The sequence below is a fragment of the Athene cunicularia genome (genome assembly GCF_003259725.1).
Source record: "Athene cunicularia isolate RWA chromosome 2 unlocalized genomic scaffold, athCun1 chr2_part1, whole genome shotgun sequence".
Lineage (NCBI taxonomy): Eukaryota > Metazoa > Chordata > Aves > Strigiformes > Strigidae > Athene > Athene cunicularia.
In genome coordinates this window covers 56,355,189-56,374,679 of record NW_020799095.1, presented here as the reverse complement: position 1 = coordinate 56,374,679, position 19,491 = coordinate 56,355,189, and the positions used below count along the sequence as shown (strand labels likewise).

The following is a 19,491-nucleotide window of genomic DNA, read 5'->3' as shown; positions in this document are numbered from 1 at the left end:
CCCTGGCCGCCCCCCGGCAGCGGGAGGCGTGGTGCTGCCAGCCCTGTCGCCTCGCGTTTCTGCCGGGGCTGCCCCTCGGCACCGACGGGCACCCGCAGAAGCTGCAGAGCGAGCAGACCCCGCTTCGCTCCTTGCCCGAAGGCAGCAGGCAGGCGGGCTTCTCCCCCCACCCCCCCGCCTTTCAGGTGAACGGGCGGTGATCGCTGCCTCGGGGCACGGGTGTGACTTGCCTTGTCTTCTGCAAAAGACGTGAACTTTTCTCTGCTTTGGGGTTTTCGTGCGACTCTCTCGACTCCGGGAGCTTTTGAATGCAGGTTTGCTCGATGGTTTGCTCCAGGGCTAAGATAGCGTGGCAGTGGTATTTAGTGGGGGCTTTACTTTACATACTTAGAAGTAGTATTTTGGAGCCTGATTAAGGTTTTAATTTTTTTAGGTAACGTTCATTTAAGCATGTGCTCTCATTAATTTTAACAGGTGTTTTAAGGTATTTTTCACATACCTTTAGGTATGCTTTGTGACATGTCAGGTGCAAATGCAATCTGACAAGAGCTTCTAAGCCTTGGAAGAGACTACTGCTGTGAACAGTCTTCTCGCTTTTCAGATTTGAGCCCTTAGTATTTATTCGGAAATACATAAACTAGAGATAGAAACAAAATACTAGTCTCCAAGTATTCACAGTCCATAGTTGAAACAATTACATTATTAGATAGAAAAAGAAATCCCAGCTAAATTTGTTTAAAGGTATATACATCAGCTGGTTATATTCAAGCTGTTTTAAAATTCCAGGGCCTGCCATGTGAATTCTGTATGAATTATGTCTTATTTTTAAATGAATGGAATTTCACACTGAAAATATTAATGGCACATTAAATCAATATCCATGGCCTGGCTTAGACTAACAAAATCCAGGAAGTTCAGCATGGAAGCAAAGCATTTATCCTCATTTCAACTCTGTATCCTGGGTTTCTAGGCATTTCTTCTCGCAAATTATGTAGTTATTCATTGTTTGACCCTTCCAGGGCTTTAGGTTTAGTGAAGTTAGTGAATGCCAGGTGGCCAAGTGCTGTTCCAAATTACTTCAGACTTTACACCATGGTAACTCTATTTGCTTCAGAGCTGTTACTCTAGATTTACCTGACTGTAACTGGATACTGAATTTGATCAGCAGCTTCTGCCATATTTTGTGACTGTTGTCAGCTCAAGCCAGGCTTTTAATACAGGATTTGAATGTAAATTGGATAATGCACAATTTAGCTGCTTCCTCTCTTTAATAGGACTTGAAGAATTGGAATTATAGATGTAACACATGTTTTTAGTAGAGGCAAGAAACCACAATGCTGTTTTGTGTGGGTAAAAGCTATAAGCATTCCGTTCTGATGACCTTTTTAGTGGAAATTCTGGTATGACAGAACTAAAAGCTTTAGGGAAACTATTTTGTGTGTACACATAGCCTTGCAAAGTCAAGATGAGAAGGACTTCTTAAGTTAAAAAAAGTCTTAAAGAATTCCAGTAATGACATTCTGAAATAGAGACAACTTAAATATAGGAAGCTTATATTTTCATCTCTGGTGGCTGGACCTCAGGAGGCTTTACAGATTTCTGCACCTAGCTTCCTCTTAGCGTGAGGTGGGCTCCACCACAGTCTAGGACCCCACAGAAAGTTACAGGACGCCTGTAAAGAGCTGCAGGGATTTAGCACGGGACAGAAGATTTACTGTTTTGTAAGTCAGGTTCTTGATTTGATCCTGTTCTGTGTTAATGCGTCTTTAGGGTGTGTTTAGGTAAAGTAGAAAGACGTATTTTAAATTATTAAAGTCTGTAAAGGGAAAATACACCATCTCTTTTATTATACAGACATTTGTTATCTGAGTGAAAACTTACTTAAATATTGTCACAGTACTTTTAAGTGGTAACAAATTTGATAATGCTTATTTGATGTATCACTTTTGATAGTAGTGTTCTTATTTTGGAGAAAACATGTAGTTTAAGGCTGACTTTTGAATGCAAAACTCAACTGTTTGTCCTATGAAGGGGAATGTTAAGGTAAATATTCTGAAGTCACCTGAACTGCTGCCTAATCTAAACATTATACAAAGGTAAGACTTTCTGACTATAATTGTGATTCCATCACTACATTTCTTCACCATGTTGCTTTTTCAATTATCATTTTTCCAAGTAAATTTTAGTTGATGCCTCTCATTCGAAGTTTTGAGCATGATAGGTTTGCACTGACATGCATGCATTATGTAATCCCAAGAGGTAACATATGCAATAACGATTAAGAAAAAAAGAGTAAAAGGGAGACTACATTTAGGCTGAGGGGGCTGAATCACTCACCACTTCTTCCGATGGGTGTAGCTGGCTGAGGAAGCCCATCATTTGGAAATGTGCCTTTGTATAGTGCATTCAAATGATGTGGAATGGTTTAAAAGCTGTGAAATTAGTAATTTCTGACTAGCAGCTATGGACATGGTGATAAAAATTTCTTCCTTACAAGAGGTTAAAGTAAAGACTGTACTTTGGTAATTACCAGATAAAGCACTATGGCCTATAGGAATTATAATAAGTAAGATAAAAGTCCACATGATGTTTTAACAGGGGAAGATTTTGCTCACAACAAGCAGGAGTGAAATTCAAGGGCATTCATTACTTTGATATGGTATAAAGGAACAAGGATGCTGCCATGCGAAAAGGGAAGGTAGCTGGATATTTACTGGAAGGCTGCAGTCAGTTCTGTAGAATTTGAGTTTTCCCTAATTTTAATCCTAAGACTTCAGACATTCTTTGTGGAGGAAGACATTGATTTAAACCCACTGATCTTGAACAGCTGCTCAACATTTTTTTAGTTTTCTGTACAGAACAGAAGCTTGTAGTTGTAAACTTTACATGGGGTGTGACACCTTCAAAAAGAAAGACTTTCATATTTCAGGCTTTTTCTCATGACCATAACAGAAATAGATTCTGAAATCTTCCTAGTACAAAGCCATATATTTAGATGTGTTGATGGGTTTTAGAAAACATTTGCTTGATATTTAAGCGTGTTTTACAAAGTATTGCTTACATTTTCATCTTTGAAAAAAGTGGAAACGCTTTTTGAGTATGGAACTAGAAGACAGTTCTCTGATCCTGTGTGTATGAATCTATTAGTCACCTCCTGTGTCATCAAGGACAAAGTAGTGAAGGTTTCTGTACCTGGGTATTGTAGGTATAATATGGAGAAAATATTCACAGGGATATTCTGAAGCTTGCTCAAAAAAATGAAACATTGTGTGATGCCTAGTGAATGGAAGCTATATAAGTTCTCAAAATGTTTATTGGAATGGTGTATGTAGTTTTTAAAGTAATTCCTATAAAGCTCGCCTAAGTCTTCCTGGTCAGAATATCCGAACACTAGAGTATCCACTTAAATGGAAATCAGTACTTTAGTTACCCTATTTATTTTGCAGGCAGTATCAAGACATTATTTTACTTGATGTAATTTTAAAAAATAGATTGCTCTGTAAAATACTTTGGTTATGGCGATCCCAGTAGAAATCAAAATTATTGTAAGGATGTCACAGAAGGCAGAATTTGAGTATTCAGTTGCCTGAGATGAGTGATACCACTTCTGAAGTGTGGGCATTACAGATAGACTTTCCAGGAATAACATCACACTGCTACTCACATACATCTGTGGGTAGTTGGTTGAGCTTTTTCAGAAAATTCACAGACTAGCTAGTTAATATTTATTCCTCGGTTACATATATAACAGTGCAAATACTTAGTGACAGAGCAGCTCATAAACTAGTTGGAAAGTTTTTTTTCCTTTGTCTCACCTTTTCCTTTATCCCATCTTCTGTTCCATATACATATTTGTAAAGAAATGTTTCTATTAATGGAATACTGGACTTTACCAACTAGTCTCTCTAAGTGAAACAACCTCCAAGATGCCAAATTTGGGCTAGCTGATCAGGTAAAGTAAGTTGTTGGGGATTTTTTGGGTGGTTTTTTTTGTTCTTTTTTTTTTTTTTATTTTTATTTTATGACATAGTAAAATGAGAAATAACATGGTATGAATATCATTTAATGGGAGATCTGGAAATAGCCTACAGGTCTGCTGATTCGCATCCATACTTCCTGGACAGTGGAAAAAAAATGGAAATTTACATCTCTCCTAAAAGTCAGTAGAAAATAGCAAACTGATCAAACTGTGCAGTCCCATGACCTTTAATCACTAACGTGGATAGTTTATATAGAAATGGTTATGATACCCATTCTGTTTCCCTCTGGTTTTGCAATGTATGGAGCAGCAGCCTCACAATGCTTTACAGCTTAACACCAGAAATGCCAGGTTCTGGTTGGTGGCAGACAGCTGTAGGACAGAAAACCAAACATATGTTGTACAAACGTACATCCAGTATAAGCTGTCTCACTGATGACTTTTCACTTCCAAATAGTCTCTTCTCTTTTCAAACATGTATGCATTTTATTATGCATGTTCTGCTGGCATGAAAAATGTGACATAATTATCTGCTTTAGTTTCTGAGAGTGACTTTAGATCTTACACTGTGTGTGCTTTTCAGGATTTCAGCAAAATCAACCGAACAACTGTTACTGTAGATGTCCTATTGTCAGGGCAAAAAGGTGTTAGTGAAAGTATCCACAGGTCTGATGTCTCCTGTATTCTCACTCAGTGCTTTTAGGTACATTGTAAGCAGATTTGAAAGGAAACCTTGAAATGCAAAATTAGCTTTAAAATTGGTACTTTTTTCAACGTGTTGGTTAAGATGGTGATTTTTTTAGGCCTATGTCGAACAATTGTCTTACTTAAACCTTATTAATGATCCAGTATATACAGAAAGGTGTATTACTCCCAATAATTTAAAAAGATTTAAGAATTGGTAAAATAGATCTTGGGTTTGTTCATATTCTACAAACGTTTCTGGATTATTTCAGATATTACACTTCCCAGCTTTTATAAAAATAATTTCACAGGATACTTCAAACTCTTTCTGGTTACAGAGCCTTTGTTATTGCAGGTGTTTGTTGTACTTCAGCTTACAAGAAATTGATACAGCATATGAAATTTCAAAATAAGTATCCTAGCTTCTCCAAGTAATTACTTTATAAATAAACTGAGACTTTGACAATTAACATTTTTACCAAAATTAAACTTGGCAAAATCCTGTGATTCTATGAAATGGCTTTGGAACAAAGCATGCATAGTTGTGTGGACAGAAGTGTCTTTGTGGAATAGAACACTTTTTCATGCTTTTTAAGCATTTGTTCCTGATACTGAAGATTAATATATGAAAATCAGACAGAAGTAGAGAGCACACAACACAATGCTTATGCATTGAATTCAATTGAGTTGTTTTGAAAAGAATTGTTATACTATGTTCTTGTTGTAATAGGCAGTAGTCTGTAGTAGCCTGCTAAACTGAAAGTTACATAAGAATTTGCACCACTGTCTTATGCCTGAATGTTGTCTTTGCACATTGGTAACTTAATTAAATAGTGTCCTTTCCTGCTGAAACTTTTATGTTTGGTTTTAGTCCAGAGGTTGACTTTCCTGGAAAGCTTATGGGAACATCCTTTGCCTGGTTTTGATTTAAAAAAAAAAACAACCAAAAAACAAACAAAAAACCCCTTTTCCCATTTAAAATGTAGCTGGCAAAAGAGGCTGCTGTTATACAAACACAACTATATAATTTGACAGTTGTAGCCTGGCCATTTCTCATTGAGTATTTAATTACTTTAGAAATAAAAGATGCAACAAGCATTTTAAAAATCTGATATCCGTTTCTAGTTTATTCTTAGTTGCTTTATGCCATTTGTATTTTGAAAGGCTTATACCCTGCTTGCTACCATGTGGTGAGGTTTGTGCTGCTGTGCTTTTAAACTGCTCTAAATTAGCATGAATTAACACACACTTGCCTCTCCCTTTGGTGGGATGAGGCATCCTTGGATGCTCAGTTAGGCCTCAAGAGAAATACCTATACCCACTATGTAAAGCAGCTTTTATTATTGATGAGAATTAGACTTTTTGGTGGTGGATTGCAGCATTGATTACAAGATCCTTGATCACACATGAGCTCTGTAACCTGAACACTCTGGCAAGTTGGAAGAAATAGTTGCCTCTCACCTCTCAGAAATAGGTCCTGACATCCCAATGCTATAAATAACTATGCAAGTGGTTACCTGATTTGCCTACCCAAATAAAAATGGGATGTTCACATACCTAAAGGTTTCTACAGTTGTGTGCAGGAGTGGACTATAATAATGTAACATAGCTGATATCTCTGTAAGAAGTTTTAAAGCTTTATACAAAATTGTAATATTATTATTAGATCTCCTTGTTCTGTAAAACTGTAGAACTATGTAACTTCCTATTTTGATCTCAAAAAGTAAATATGTCATAAACATTAAAAATCTGCTTAATTTTTATTAAAGTTGGGTATAAGAAGCCTGCTAAAGTCCTTCAACTGTTTTAAAGAAGTCCTGAGTGAAGCTACTCTGAGAAAAGTCTGCCCACATTAAATTGCGAGCTGATGTATCCCACTATTGAAGCCGGCTGGGGGAGTATGCAGGCTGAGTGATTAAAATACACAGAGTTTCTGTGTGTCACTTCTGACATGTAAACATCAGTTTGTAAATTCAAGCCTCTTGTCTAATCTGCTCCAGGCTTTGCTGGGAGGGAATACGGATACTGAAAAGTAAATCAGGATCTAGCATTAACTATAGAGTTTAAGATTTACTAAAAACAAATGCCATGGCTCTCATCAGAGTAGGAATTTAGCTATTTCTCCATTAGAGTGTGTAGGTATGTAATTTTCTGTTTTTCTGTTGTGCTTAAGAGGTGATTTACCAAGGAAGAATTTGGCCTGCAGTATGTATCAGGATGATCAATAATACAGGTGGTATAATACATGTTTGTTTCTCAGAAATCTGAATGCTGTTGGTTTACATCTGTTTTGTATGTTTAATTGCCTGTGCAATTATCCTTTAGAAATTGCGTTCAGCTTGAGTTTTCACTGAAAGTTTTACTTGTCTTTTCAGGATAGTTTCTACTTTTAAAACTATTTTTTTTTTTTTAAAAAAAGTGACCTTACTTGGCACAGAAGGTCACATATCTTGGCTTTCCATCTGGTTAAGTAATTCAGTTGAAAAATGAGCTAAGCAACAGAGCCATTTTTGTCATTTTTGTGTGTGCCTTACAAAAATACTTGCTTGAAATGCTTTCACTTCACACTTCTGCACAGCTACCTTCCTGCCTCAGAAAAAATGAATAGCAGTCACTAGGCTTGCATACATAGGAACATTCAGAAAAAATATTCCAAATTAACTGCACGGACATTCTGGAGTATGAATTTGAGCTAACTTCAAAAGTGTATTAATTAAATCACATTCAAATCTGTTATGGATAGTTTTATTTGGAAGTGGCTTTTGTTTGTTTGGCTGACTTGTAAAGTAAATTAAACAAAAGAATTTTACAGTCACTTTTAAATTCTATGGTTTAACTAATACATTTTACAAGCTTATTCGAATTAATCTTCCTGAAGGTGCTGGCTAATAAATCCGGCAAAGTTTTGGTAGGGTGAACAATGAAGTTAGGACGTCTGGCTCTCTGTTCTGCTCTTCTCCTTAGGCTGCTGGACAAAGAGTAGCAGAACAACCTATATACTTGCTGTGCAGCTGGGGTAGTTCACAGATGGTATGTAAAGCAAACTTACATTCAGAGAAGGCAAATACAGTCAGTGGACTCTGAACTGGGGAGTCATAAGGCATGGACAGATTGCTTACTATGTTGCAGCAGTTGCCATCTTTGGAAGAAGGTAAGGCAGGCAGCAAAAAGGGCTAACATCTTCAGTGCTCCCCAACATCTTCAGTTGCAGGATTTGGCAGGAATTCCATCAGTGGCATGAGTGTCTCTGTGTGTATGAGCTTTCTGTCTACAGACTGAAGTGGGAGTGTGCTCTGTTCTGGAAATCTCAAAAAGTGAAGGTGTTAACGTTAAACTGTTCAGATTTATTTTTTTTTTTGTTAAGTTTCTTTTTTCCTGATACTGAAGGCGTGTCTTCCAAGAGAAGTTGCCGTGGAATAAGGCAGGATGTATGCAACACCCATTGCTCCACGCTGGCCTCTATTTGGGGTATATTGAATATTTTTGTTGAATGTGAAGTAGTTATTATCCTGGAGTGTTCAACTCATTGCATGTGGAAGGAGTTATTGACCATTTGAATATGTGCTGTAAATTCATACCCTCAATTAATACAAAGTAGCTTCTTTGTGTAGACAAGCTGTAAGAGTCCTTTCCCATTCATGCAAGGCCCTGTATCCTTGAATATCTTTCTATGCTCTTCCAGCAATACAAAAGTCTGCTTCTCATGTGGACACCTCTGATGCCAAAGATACTCATGCAGTGAGGCCATCCTGTAGAAACTGTGTGCAAGAGGAAATTCTGAATGCAGTTCGTGGTGGGATAAGGCACTCTTCCTTGTCTGGAATCATGGTTAAAGTCCATGCAGATTGATTTGGATGAACATACGGAATCTTTCTCGTTTATGCTGTTCTGGCTAGGAACACTAACTACTTTTCATACTTAGTGTGTAGTAATGCATGTTAAACTCCTTTATAATCTTTAAATAGTTACACATCACTTTCTTCTCCTGTAGTTTAGTCTAAATAATACGGAATTTTTCTGGTAAACCTGCAGAAAGCCCAGAAATATGCCCCCTTATTCCTGGTGTTTCCCAAACTAAATACTCCCTTTTGACTAATGAAAAAGATCACATTCTTTGGCATGGTCTCTGCTCCTGACCTCAGGAAAATAGTCTTGGAAATTAATTCAGACAGTTCAGACTAGTTGGAAACAGCTTTTTTAGAAGTACTGCTGGATGTTGATTTCTACTTCCTTCTGGGGGTACCTGGTTTTGTGCCTGGAGTTCTTCTGTCAAGACTTGTATAAGTATTGTTCATAGACTGCAATAGTTTATATTCTGTTTTTTGCTCATGTAAATGAAATATTTCATCCTTACAGTATATTAGGACTTTTTTTTTTTTTTTTTAAATAAAGTTTTTTCCCTACTTGCATTCTGTTTCTGCCTTTGTGGAGCTGAGAACTGGCAGATTTCACCTTTCTGTGTTGCATTTTATTCTGACAAATATTGTATAATGTATAAGCTTATATATATTTGTTTATGCCAGTTGGCATTTTCACATATATTTGAAAAAGTCCAAGAATACTCAAGTGGTTTAGGGTATTTTAAAATGCAAGTGTATAGTTTATTTTTAAAAGGAATTAACTTACATTTATTTATAGCTGATGAGGAGAGGGGTGAAAGGATAAATGTTGCATGTACAGTTATTGTACATTCATGTGGCAATAGATTTTCATATGCTTCTGGTATACAATAAGATGAGGATGGGAAGAAAAAACCCAGATAAAGTAAAATGATTGGGTTTATTTAGTAAATAGTAATGGGCTAGGAAAACAGCTCCTGTTTCTTTACTGCAGAAGTGGTGCTGCTTTAGTGGGACCATTCTGCTATATCATTCATTAAACTGTCAGAAAAAAAAGAATAATACTGTGAAGTGGAAGGATGCAGATGTTCATCCATCGCAATGGGGACTGGTTCAGGTTTATGGAGAGTGAATATGCCGGTCTGTGCCTGTTCGCCTCACGAGATGGAGCTCCTCTCCTTCCTTACCTCTGTGCTGGGCCCTTGGAGCAATCGTGCTTGCCCTTGATTTTGTATTGAAGTCTGTAAATCTGTGCTACTGCTGGAGGGGGTGTCCCTGTCCTCCCCCTGCCCACCCACCACGTGTCACTGCCTCCTTTTTTGCTACTGCTGGCATTCATTAACGGCTTGATTAACTGGATAATGGTCCAGTTGGAAAGTGGTTGGGTTTTTTGCCATTGTGATTAAGGCTCTGATCAGCTTCCAGACCTTACAGGTCATCTGCCTACACCAGTGCTGTTCTGGCACAAATGAGAAGTCACGACCATTTTTTGGGGCAGGGCAGCATAAAATTAGGTCAGTTTAGGTTAGCACTATGCTGTGGACATGTGGCTGGGCGTGATGCTGTCTGATACAACTGCAGTTCCCATGGAAAGAAGTGGATTTTCTATTACATTTCTCTAGCTATTCATACAGTTCCACTGTTCCTGGGGCAAGAAAAGTCCAGTAAACTGGTCTGATGGAAAACTGTTCTTTCTTTTTTGAAGGCTGGCAGAAAACTGGCCAAGTTTTCTGTCAGATGGGCTTGCTGGACTGTCTTTGTGGCCACACAGTTATTAGATCTGGTGGAGGGGAAGCTAAGGGTGAGGGGAAGGAGGCAAACAGGAGCTCTTCTCTCAGGGCAAGCCCACAGTTGCACCAGATTGGAAGATGCAGGAGACATTATATTACATCACATCTAAACATTGAAAATAATAAATTACAGTGTAAGTTTCAGTTCAGTGGTGCTTTTCTTTCTTTCCTCACAGTTCCAATTACTTGCTTTTGAATCAACAAGTTTTATTTTGACATGAAGGGAAAATGTAATCAGAATCATAAATATTTTGTCATTAACAAAATGCTGTGTTTGAATCTTACAATCCTTTTGAATACTTTTGTTTTTTTAGCTCTGTTTTGAAATGTTTCTCTTTTTATGTGTGTCTATAAAGTCAATATTAATCATGGGATTTTGCAGTATCCACAAACATTAGCTGACTTTGTGGGCTTAAAGCTAAATATAAAGTAGTATGAATAATAGTTCTACATTTTATTTATTGAATAAAATGTTAGATTTTGACACAGTAGAAGTGGACATATCAGAATTGTAATTTTTAAATTTTGCTATTAAAAATGTCTCCTAAAAAATGGAACTCATACTTAGTTGTTCTGACATTTGGATACATTTATTTTATGTTGTAGATTACTCAGATTCCTACCAACCTGCCGAGTGTGTTAATTTGCAAAAGCTGTAAAAGGCAGGCATTAAAAAAAAGTCGTAGACGGTGTAGTGTGCCCTTCAGCACTGATTACATGCTCATTACCTCCTAGTCCCCTTGTTCAGTTTGTATCCTGGTTCCTTGTCCTCAGAAGACACATGCATGTACTACTTTGCCCTGAGTTGCTGCCTAGGAATTAAGGGAGCCCTGATGGTCGTCTTGTCTTCCATCAGCTCATGAGGTTCCACTAGTGTATGAGGGTGCACAGGAATGAGTTACAGTGCAGGTACAGCGTGTAGAGTGACTGAGAGGATGCGTGTACTGATACTCTTGGGATGGCAGGAGGGAATTTATAGCCCCCGAGGGACCCATCATCCAGAATATTGGTGTCTGTGGATTTGCTGAGCTCCTGCCTCTCTGCATCTATCTCCTGGGTGAATGCCACTGAGCAGTGATTTATCATTTGCCAGTTCATTATCCATTCTCCTCCTTGGTCCTTCGGCAGAAGAGCTTAGAATATGAAGCTGTTGTTCAAGTGCAACTCAGACAACCTGATAACTAGGGAAAGGGGAAAGTGTTCTGCAAAAAGAGTGGATTGTTTCACTAATACTATTTCACTATGTTCACTAATTCTATTTTGGCCTTAGGACTACTACCTGTACTTGAGTGCACCCACAGCAAGTTTGCAGATGGCACCAAGCTGAGTGGTGTGGTTTGTACTAGAAGGAACTAGAAGGAAGGGATGCAATCCAAAGGGACCTTGACAGACTTGAGAGGTGGGCCTGGGCAAAACTCATGAATTCAACAAGGCCAAGTGCAAGGTCCTGCACCTGGGTTGGGGCAATTCCAGACATGGATGCAGGCTGGGCAATGAGTGGATTGAGAGCAGCCCTGTGGAGAAGGTCTTGAGGCTATTGGTGCATGAAAACTGAGTATGAGCTGGCAATGCACACTCACAGCCCAGAAGACCACCCATACCCTGGGCTGCATCAAGAGAAGTATGGCCAGCAGGTTGAGGGAGGGGACTCCGCCTGGAGTCCTGTGTCCCCAACATAAGAAGGACACAGACTTGCTTGAGTGGGTCCAGAAGAGGCCACGGAGATGATCAGGGGGCTGGAGCACCTCCCTTATGAGGACAGGCTGAGAGAGTTGGTCAGCCTGGAGAAGGGAAGGCTCTGGGCAGACCTTATAGTGGCTTTCCAGTACTTAAAGGGGGCAACAGGAATGGTGGAGAGGGACCCTTTATCAGGGGGTGTAGGGATAGGATGAAGGGTAACAGTTTTAAACTGAAAGAGGGTAGATTTAGATGAGATATAAAGAAGAAATTCTTTACATTGACAGTGGTGAGACACTGGAAGAAGTTGCCCAGAGAAGTTGTGGCTGCCCCCTCCCTGGCAGTGTTCAAGGCCAGGTTGGACGGGGCTTTGAGCAACCTGGACTAGTGGAAGGTGTCCCTGCTCCTGGCAGGGGGGTTGGAACTAGGTGATCTGTAAGGTCCATGCCAAACCAAACCATTCTACGATTTACTATACTATACTTTCCTATACTACATTATGATTTACTTTACTGTGATTTACTATCTACTATACTAGTGTCGGTGTAGAAAGAGCCAATATCCTTTTCTTTTGTCCTTCTTTTTATTAGGGTATTTCTATAGTACTGAAGGTGAAACAAGCACTAGTTTTTCTCAGTGTATGGTTGCTATCAAAAGCTGAGGGGTCTCAGCCAGGGTACAGTGAAAAGGAACTGCTTGAAGGGAAGAAAACTCCATGCCATGTTAGTCAGAGACATTAAAGTACACAGTGAAGCACTGTGGAGCCGGAAAACTTTCCAGAGCAGTTGCTTTTTTTCCCTACTTTTTAGTTAAATTTTGAGCAAATAGTTACATGTATATCATGAATGCTATAAAGAACACATTTAAAAGTTCCCAAATCTTATTACTTTGCCATTTATGTTTCTTTTAAAAGAGAAAAATTGGTTTTAATATATGGAGCTTTGAGTTCTAGTATATTGTTTCTTCTTTTATTATGTCAGTGTTGGTAAATGTGTGCTTTGAAGGCAGAATGTAAATGAGTGTATTTTTGTAGGAAGGAGAAATATAGATACAAGACTGTGATTAATAACTTAACAAAACCAGGCTTCATAATGTTCTTTAAAGATTAGAGATTTTTGTGCCAAATATTGTGTATCATGTCATATATAGCCATGAGGAACAATACTCTAAATGCAGGGAATTAAAACTGCACTTGTCTGAAGTCTGTGGACGGCTGCAGGCAGCCCCTGGGACATGTGCTGGGAACAGCACTGCTGGACCGGGAGAGCAGCCACTGCTTAGAGGTGGGCACTCCATCTGCCTCTGGAGGTCCAAGGGTTTGGTGCCAGTTTCCTGGTGGTTTACTATTATCTGCTCTGAAGTGCTGAATTTCAGTGTCACTTAACACCACTCTAATTCCGTATCATCCCACCAGTTTCCTGTGTGAGGTCTGTGAAGGACTAGTGGCTGCTATCTTTAAAGTCTCCACAACTAGAAGTGAACATTGTGTGCCAGGGCTACGGACTGATTTTTGCCAGAGAGGATGACGGCAGAAGCATCTACTTCCATTGTGCAGCAGTTCTCTGCTTTGGTCTGGGTTGCACAGAATTTGAAATAGCTTCAATTTCAACTGTGAGTTCAGTTCACATCTGCTCTTATAAAAAGGCTGGACTTTACATGAAACAGTAATAAAATTTTTAGTGTCTGACTTTTATTTCACCTGAAATGGGTTGCAAGAATCTTGGGCAAGTATTTAAATCTCCTCTTTTGGCATGTAAGGTTTAGGGACATTTGAAGAGATCAGTGTAAAATCTTACGAGATCCATAAACGTTTTTGATTGCAGAAGGAAACAATTCTGAAATCTCTCTTGAGAAGTGAAAAAGAAAAACAGGTTGTTAATCAAAGATTGGTGTATGAAATAGAAAGTATGAAGTTACATCTTGCAAATGATTTCTGTTCAATGTACTTTTAAAAGATAAAGGCAGAAGTACCTTTGTAACTGCAGAATTACAGTTCTCTTTAAAGCATTTGCAGCTGAATATTCATGTTGGAGTTTTCAGTTTCAGGTGAAGAAAATGTGCTTGCTTACTTGAGTTGCTTTCTGCAGTCACTCTCAACAGGGATCTGTAGTGCATGTGTTTTTCCTTACCTTGACTTTTTTCTGAGGAGGAGAGGAAATAATATTGTCTAAATTTGGTATATAATACCGTGTCTTTCTCAGGGGATAGACTGATTGATAGTTTTAGGCTATGTCAGGGTGAAAATGAAACCTTGTGTTTGTGACAATTGACTTGATAGCAGCTGCCAAACATGATTTCGAGTCATGGGAAGTATTTGAAAATGTTCCTGTCAAATAACAACATGCCGAGTTCATTCCTGACCTTGGAAATTATTGCTTGTTTTAACAAAATACTCTTCGGGCATCTATAGTCTCTGGAAAGTAGGACCACTAGGGCTCTTTATTATCGTTAATATTGAAAGGGCTCAAACCAATGAATTTCAGATTAAGACTAAACTGTGATGCATGAAAGTTTTGCTTGTGTTTGTTTCCCAAGGACTCCTCAACTGTTTTCCCTAGGCCTCTTTGTCTGTCTAGAAAAAAGTAAAACGCTCCCTGTATAACTAAACTGATGGGCGACCCAAAGCCTTCAGTGGGCACTTGGGCAAAGTAAGATACGGGGAACTGGAACAAAGGACACAGAGATACCATCTAGGGAGGATGATGTCGCTGATTTAGGAAGAAGACACCTGGACTTTACTTCACAGCACGTAAACTGAAAAGAGCAGACACGTGAAGAAGACCGCATACTTCCCTCAACCACCGAAGACCCTCACCCTGTTTCTACTACGCACACTCAGATTATGTAAAAATTCCGGGAACTCATTATCATAAGACGCCCCTTTCTAGGAAATCTAACGAATGTGTATGATTGTGTGTGTGTAAACTGATGTTCCTTGCTAGTTCGTGGGAGCCTTTGTGGTGGAGAATCCCCAGGGTGAGCCCAGCGCTGCTAATAAAGAATACCTGCTTAACAGTTATATTGGAATCTGACGAGTTAATGTCTTCGTTTCAATACTGACAGGGAACATAAATTTAATTTACATTTAGATAACCAACTTGTGCTAATGCTAGGAAGTTATAAACAATTCTAAAACTTTTGTATGAATGCTCTGTAACTGATGTCAATGAATTGACATTTTTATTCCATATTTAAAATAATACATGCTTTTTGTCATTAAAGTAACTACAACACAAAAATATCCTTTCAAATCCTTAAATTAAGAATCCTGTAAATAAATGTGGGAGTTAAGACTGTCACATACGCTATATTATTCCTAATGGAAGAGTGAGCAAGTAGTTACTAAATGGCTTTTCGTATGTCTATAGAGCACAAAGGCTGAGTTTCCTAATCCTCTATTTTAGCAGTGTTTCTGATTGTACATAATGTATCATTAGACTGCAGCAAATCTAAAGGGTCTCTGGAATGACAGTCTTGCATATCTTGAGGATGAGTGTCAGTCTTGTCAGAGGGGATATCTTTGCTATCAAACTTTATTCTCAGAACTTGTACACAGGCTTTCTAAAAATCAGAAATTATAGAAATCTAATATTATTTACACAAGTATTTAATATATTTGCTTTTATTTCACTGCAGGGTTATGTTTCTTGTTCTTTTTCAGTTGCAACCATGCAGTGGATATAAAAAGCTACTATGAATTATGAAAGAAGGAGGAATAAAATGTCAAAATACTTTGGTACTTACTGCATTATGTTCCAAATAAAAAGCTTTAGATGAAGAATTGCCTCTCTTGCTAAGAACAAGTATCCAGGAAAAAATGGTTGAGAATCTTCATTAAATTCACCTTAAAGAGCTGAATCAAAGCTAATTAAACTGTTGTAGAAGTATCTGTGTAACCGCTCAGTCCACAGAAGTTATGGTTTTATAGTTTAAAGAACACAGAAGTTTTGTCTTTGCACATACATTCCATACTCTTGGCATGGATGTTAGAGGTACAATGTCCTAGACAGTTTTGAATGAATAGTGGGATTTAGGAGAATTGTAAGAGCTGAAGTAAACTCATAATCTGGGAAAGCTTGATATCTCCAATAGCAGCAGTGTTATATCCAACCCGTCCAACGTGACCTGGAATGTTTCCAGGGATGGGGCAGGTAGAGATCACCAGGGTGGACACAGAGATGGAGCTCTGAGAGCCTTTTATCGTATTTTAAGACATTTCTAGCTGTCCCGAGAAATGAGGGCCTGGAAGTAGCAGTTCATGAGAAATAGCAGCAGGGACTTGTGTATTATCAGTGACTGGTGTAAAACAAGGAGAGGAGCGGTGGTCAGATGACAGGACACTCATGGTGGAGCCTGTGGGACAGTGTGCCATCAAATTAGATGGTTATGCCCTTTCTCCTTACTCATGAGTTCTAGCTTCTGCTTTGTGCCAGCACTGGCCCTTGTGTGGCCACATGATAGACAGACTATGGGCCTGATCTGACAGGTGGTTAGTTTTCAGCGGGAAAATTTCCTGATCTCATTGGCCTCACAGACAGTGTCTGTGGCAGCAGGAAAGAGCAGGAGGATCCAGACATTTAGTAACTAAGACAGAATATACACCAGAGAGACTTATAATGGGGAAAATAGCTCACGTGGGAGGTTTGATATATTTTAGGCTGTCTGAATGACCAGTAACACCGTACTTCAGGAATTATGTCTTTGGCTTGGAGATGTAATAGATAATGCCATTTATTATTACCCAATTTAAGCCACTGCTCTGATGAAGTGTATATCTGAGATTGTTCATTCTTTGTGTCCCTAATATATGTCACCTTACAGGTACACGTGGCATGTGTCTATCAGTAGACTCCTTCTGGACAAAATGTAAGAATATTTTGTGCTGTTTTATGGATCGCACACATCTCTGTCTTGCAGCTCTTTTTAATGGACGAATAGGTTAAAATCTTGTCTCAGGTGGTGGATGGGGACCTTAAAGTTATAGTCTCTCTATGCACTTTTTCTACAGCCTGGGGTAGCGCTGTGGTGCAACTCATAGTTTATCTCCACAGGCAATCTTGTTGACCCAGATGAGGGAGTGGGAGATGTGAATGAGTAAGAAATCTGAAGCTAACATTGCCTTTTTTCCACAACATGGGCAGAAGGGTTTTGCAGTTCATCGCTTAAACTGGAATGGGGTAGTCCTTCAAGAACTGAACTGAACAAAACCTGTATAGAAAAATATCACTTTGGAGATAATTGCAACGTGACCCATTAGTCACTGACTTTCAGTAGTGAGAGAGGTGGTTCATTTTGAAGACTGAAGTATCTTTTTCTATATATAAGTAAATATATATCAATAAATATTATTAATGGTTGGCTGAAATGTTGTTTAAACCCACGAGTCCTTTAAAATTATACAGAAAATAATATAGAAATATTATCCTGATAAACAATTTTAACTATGGAATTTAAATTTCTTCATGCAGATATATCATCCAGTGCCTAAAATTTGCTTGCTTTTTGCTAGCTAGAGGTGTTTGGTAGAGCTAATTAGGTAGATATTTGCAAGGAAGTTTCTTAGTCGTTTGAAATAATTTATTATGCCTGCAGTACGTGAACACTAGAGGGCTCTTTAGACTAATGCAAAATAATACAATGTCATGTTTATGATTGAGGACAAGTCTGAGGCATTTTTTATCTTGAATTAGATAATCAAAACCACAGTTTTCATTAGAATGGTGTAAGCCTTTTCAAGAAAAAATAAATCAATGTCTTTGAAAGAGGAGAAACATAGCCTGTTATGTAGCAAGAATTTGAGGTTTTGAGAAGTGGGGTCTATATATGTAGTCATCTAATTGATTTAAATTTTTATACATATTTCTGATTAGCAGTGAAGATTTTTAAAATTCTCATTTCAAGTGGTTTATTTTAAGATAACTACATGTTTTATATTTATTTCTGTTTGTCCACCTTTAAATTTCTTCCCTTATGTGGTAGTTAATTTATAGTAGCCCTTTTATTATGAAGCCCAAATCTGCATTGCATTGTACTATACCTGATCATTGTATGCAGAGGTGAATGTGAAATGTAGCTATGCTTGTTTGGTAGTGTTTTTCAATTGCTTTATGCTTGCTTTCCAAAAAGTTATACATTTTGTGGATGCCAAAAATGGTTTTTAGCTGATGTGAATTTCCAGTGCGGCCTGGAAAGGCTTTGTCATCTTATACTGACTGAAGTTCGGACCCAGTGTGTTTTTTCCAGTGTTAACTGATACCATTTGGGGGGGGTGGAAGCTGCAAAACCTGCTCTATGTTGATGGGAAAAACCATAAAATATGACAATGCTAAAAACTGTAGTGGAACAGTAATCTCATTGTCTTGGTTTACACAGCCTTTGTAATCAGATACATTTTTTTCATACATGGTCTTGATTTTCCTTGTAAACTAGTTCTTGTGCATAATTTGTTCTAGTGTTTTTCAATGACACTGTGGTGTTGTAGAAGATAATTGATATTAGAGAAAGTGAGAGACATTACAAATTGAATTAGTTATTATGGTACCCAATTTACATCACTCTAGGCAGCATAGTTTTATATTGTCAGAGGGAAGCCTGAAAGTATGCACCAAAATTAATACAACTGTGCTTCGAAATGTAAAGCTTTTACATACACACAAATGCACACACTCATTTCAAGAAGAGTTTGTGGAGAACAATGTGTAGGTTGCTTGTTTAGAAAATTGAAGGGTATTTTTTCCCTATGACAAGTCGATCATTGAAGAAGCAAATTAGACTTGAAAGACAGGTTGAGAGATAGTTGGTTCATGGGACCAATGTCCTAGAAACCAGTGAAGATTTTTCTGTGTTAAATAATATTGGCAGCAGCAGAGTAATTTTACTTGAGAGACTTTGGTTGTCAAACACTCCCCATTTTTCTTGGATTTTCCTGGCCCTGCTGTACTGTTTCCAGTCATAGGTATATGCAGCTTATTTTTAGCTGCTGGTGTGGTTGTTCTGTACAAAACATTCAGCCTCCAACTGGAATTTTTGGAAGTAAAGAAATGTAGTGGTCTAGTGGGCACAAGAGTAGAACGTCTATTTGAACTGTTTCAAGATCGGAAAGAGATATTTCCATTTGGCTTTTCTTTCAGATTCCTGAGACTTGGTGACTCAAAATATCCATTATCCAAAAGAAGGCTATGAATTTACAAGGAAGAATTAAACCAGTCAGGGAAGATTCTGGCTGATGGTAAGTGGAGTGTTAAATGACCAGAACAGCCTGCAGAGCGAGCAGGGAAAGAACATTGTTGGTCCGTTTTATAATTCTCTCTCCTCCAAGTCCCATCAAGCTCACATTATTGTTCTTATATGCCAGAAACTCTGAAGGGAAGTGGGAGAAAAGGAATGTATGGGGAAATGTATATAAGGGTAATGAGAGGGGAATTAGGGCACTTTTTCTGCCAGGGAGAAAGATGGGGAAAGAGGATACACTGTTGAAAAGCAACAGGCAGAGGGATCTGTTGTACCCAGGTCAGACTGGGTG

General features: G+C 38.4%; 1 protein-coding gene across 6 annotated transcripts in view; it reads left to right on the top strand.

Moving 5' to 3' along the window:
* RNF144B (ring finger protein 144B) overlaps positions 1-19,491 on the top strand; it is a 96,402-nt gene that overhangs the window by 1,472 nt on the left and 75,439 nt on the right. For 4 of the 6 annotated variants that reach the window (XR_003397762.1, XM_026842567.1, XM_026842557.1 and 1 more), the window contains exon 2: positions 19,100-19,197. The exons of 1 other annotated variant lie outside the window; for it this stretch is intronic. The gene's annotated coding sequence lies outside the window, so the exon portion shown is untranslated. Of the gene's footprint in view, positions 1-184; positions 250-19,099; positions 19,198-19,491 lie in introns of those variants that run through there. One more of the 6 variants, XM_026842564.1, reaches the window with a different exon arrangement.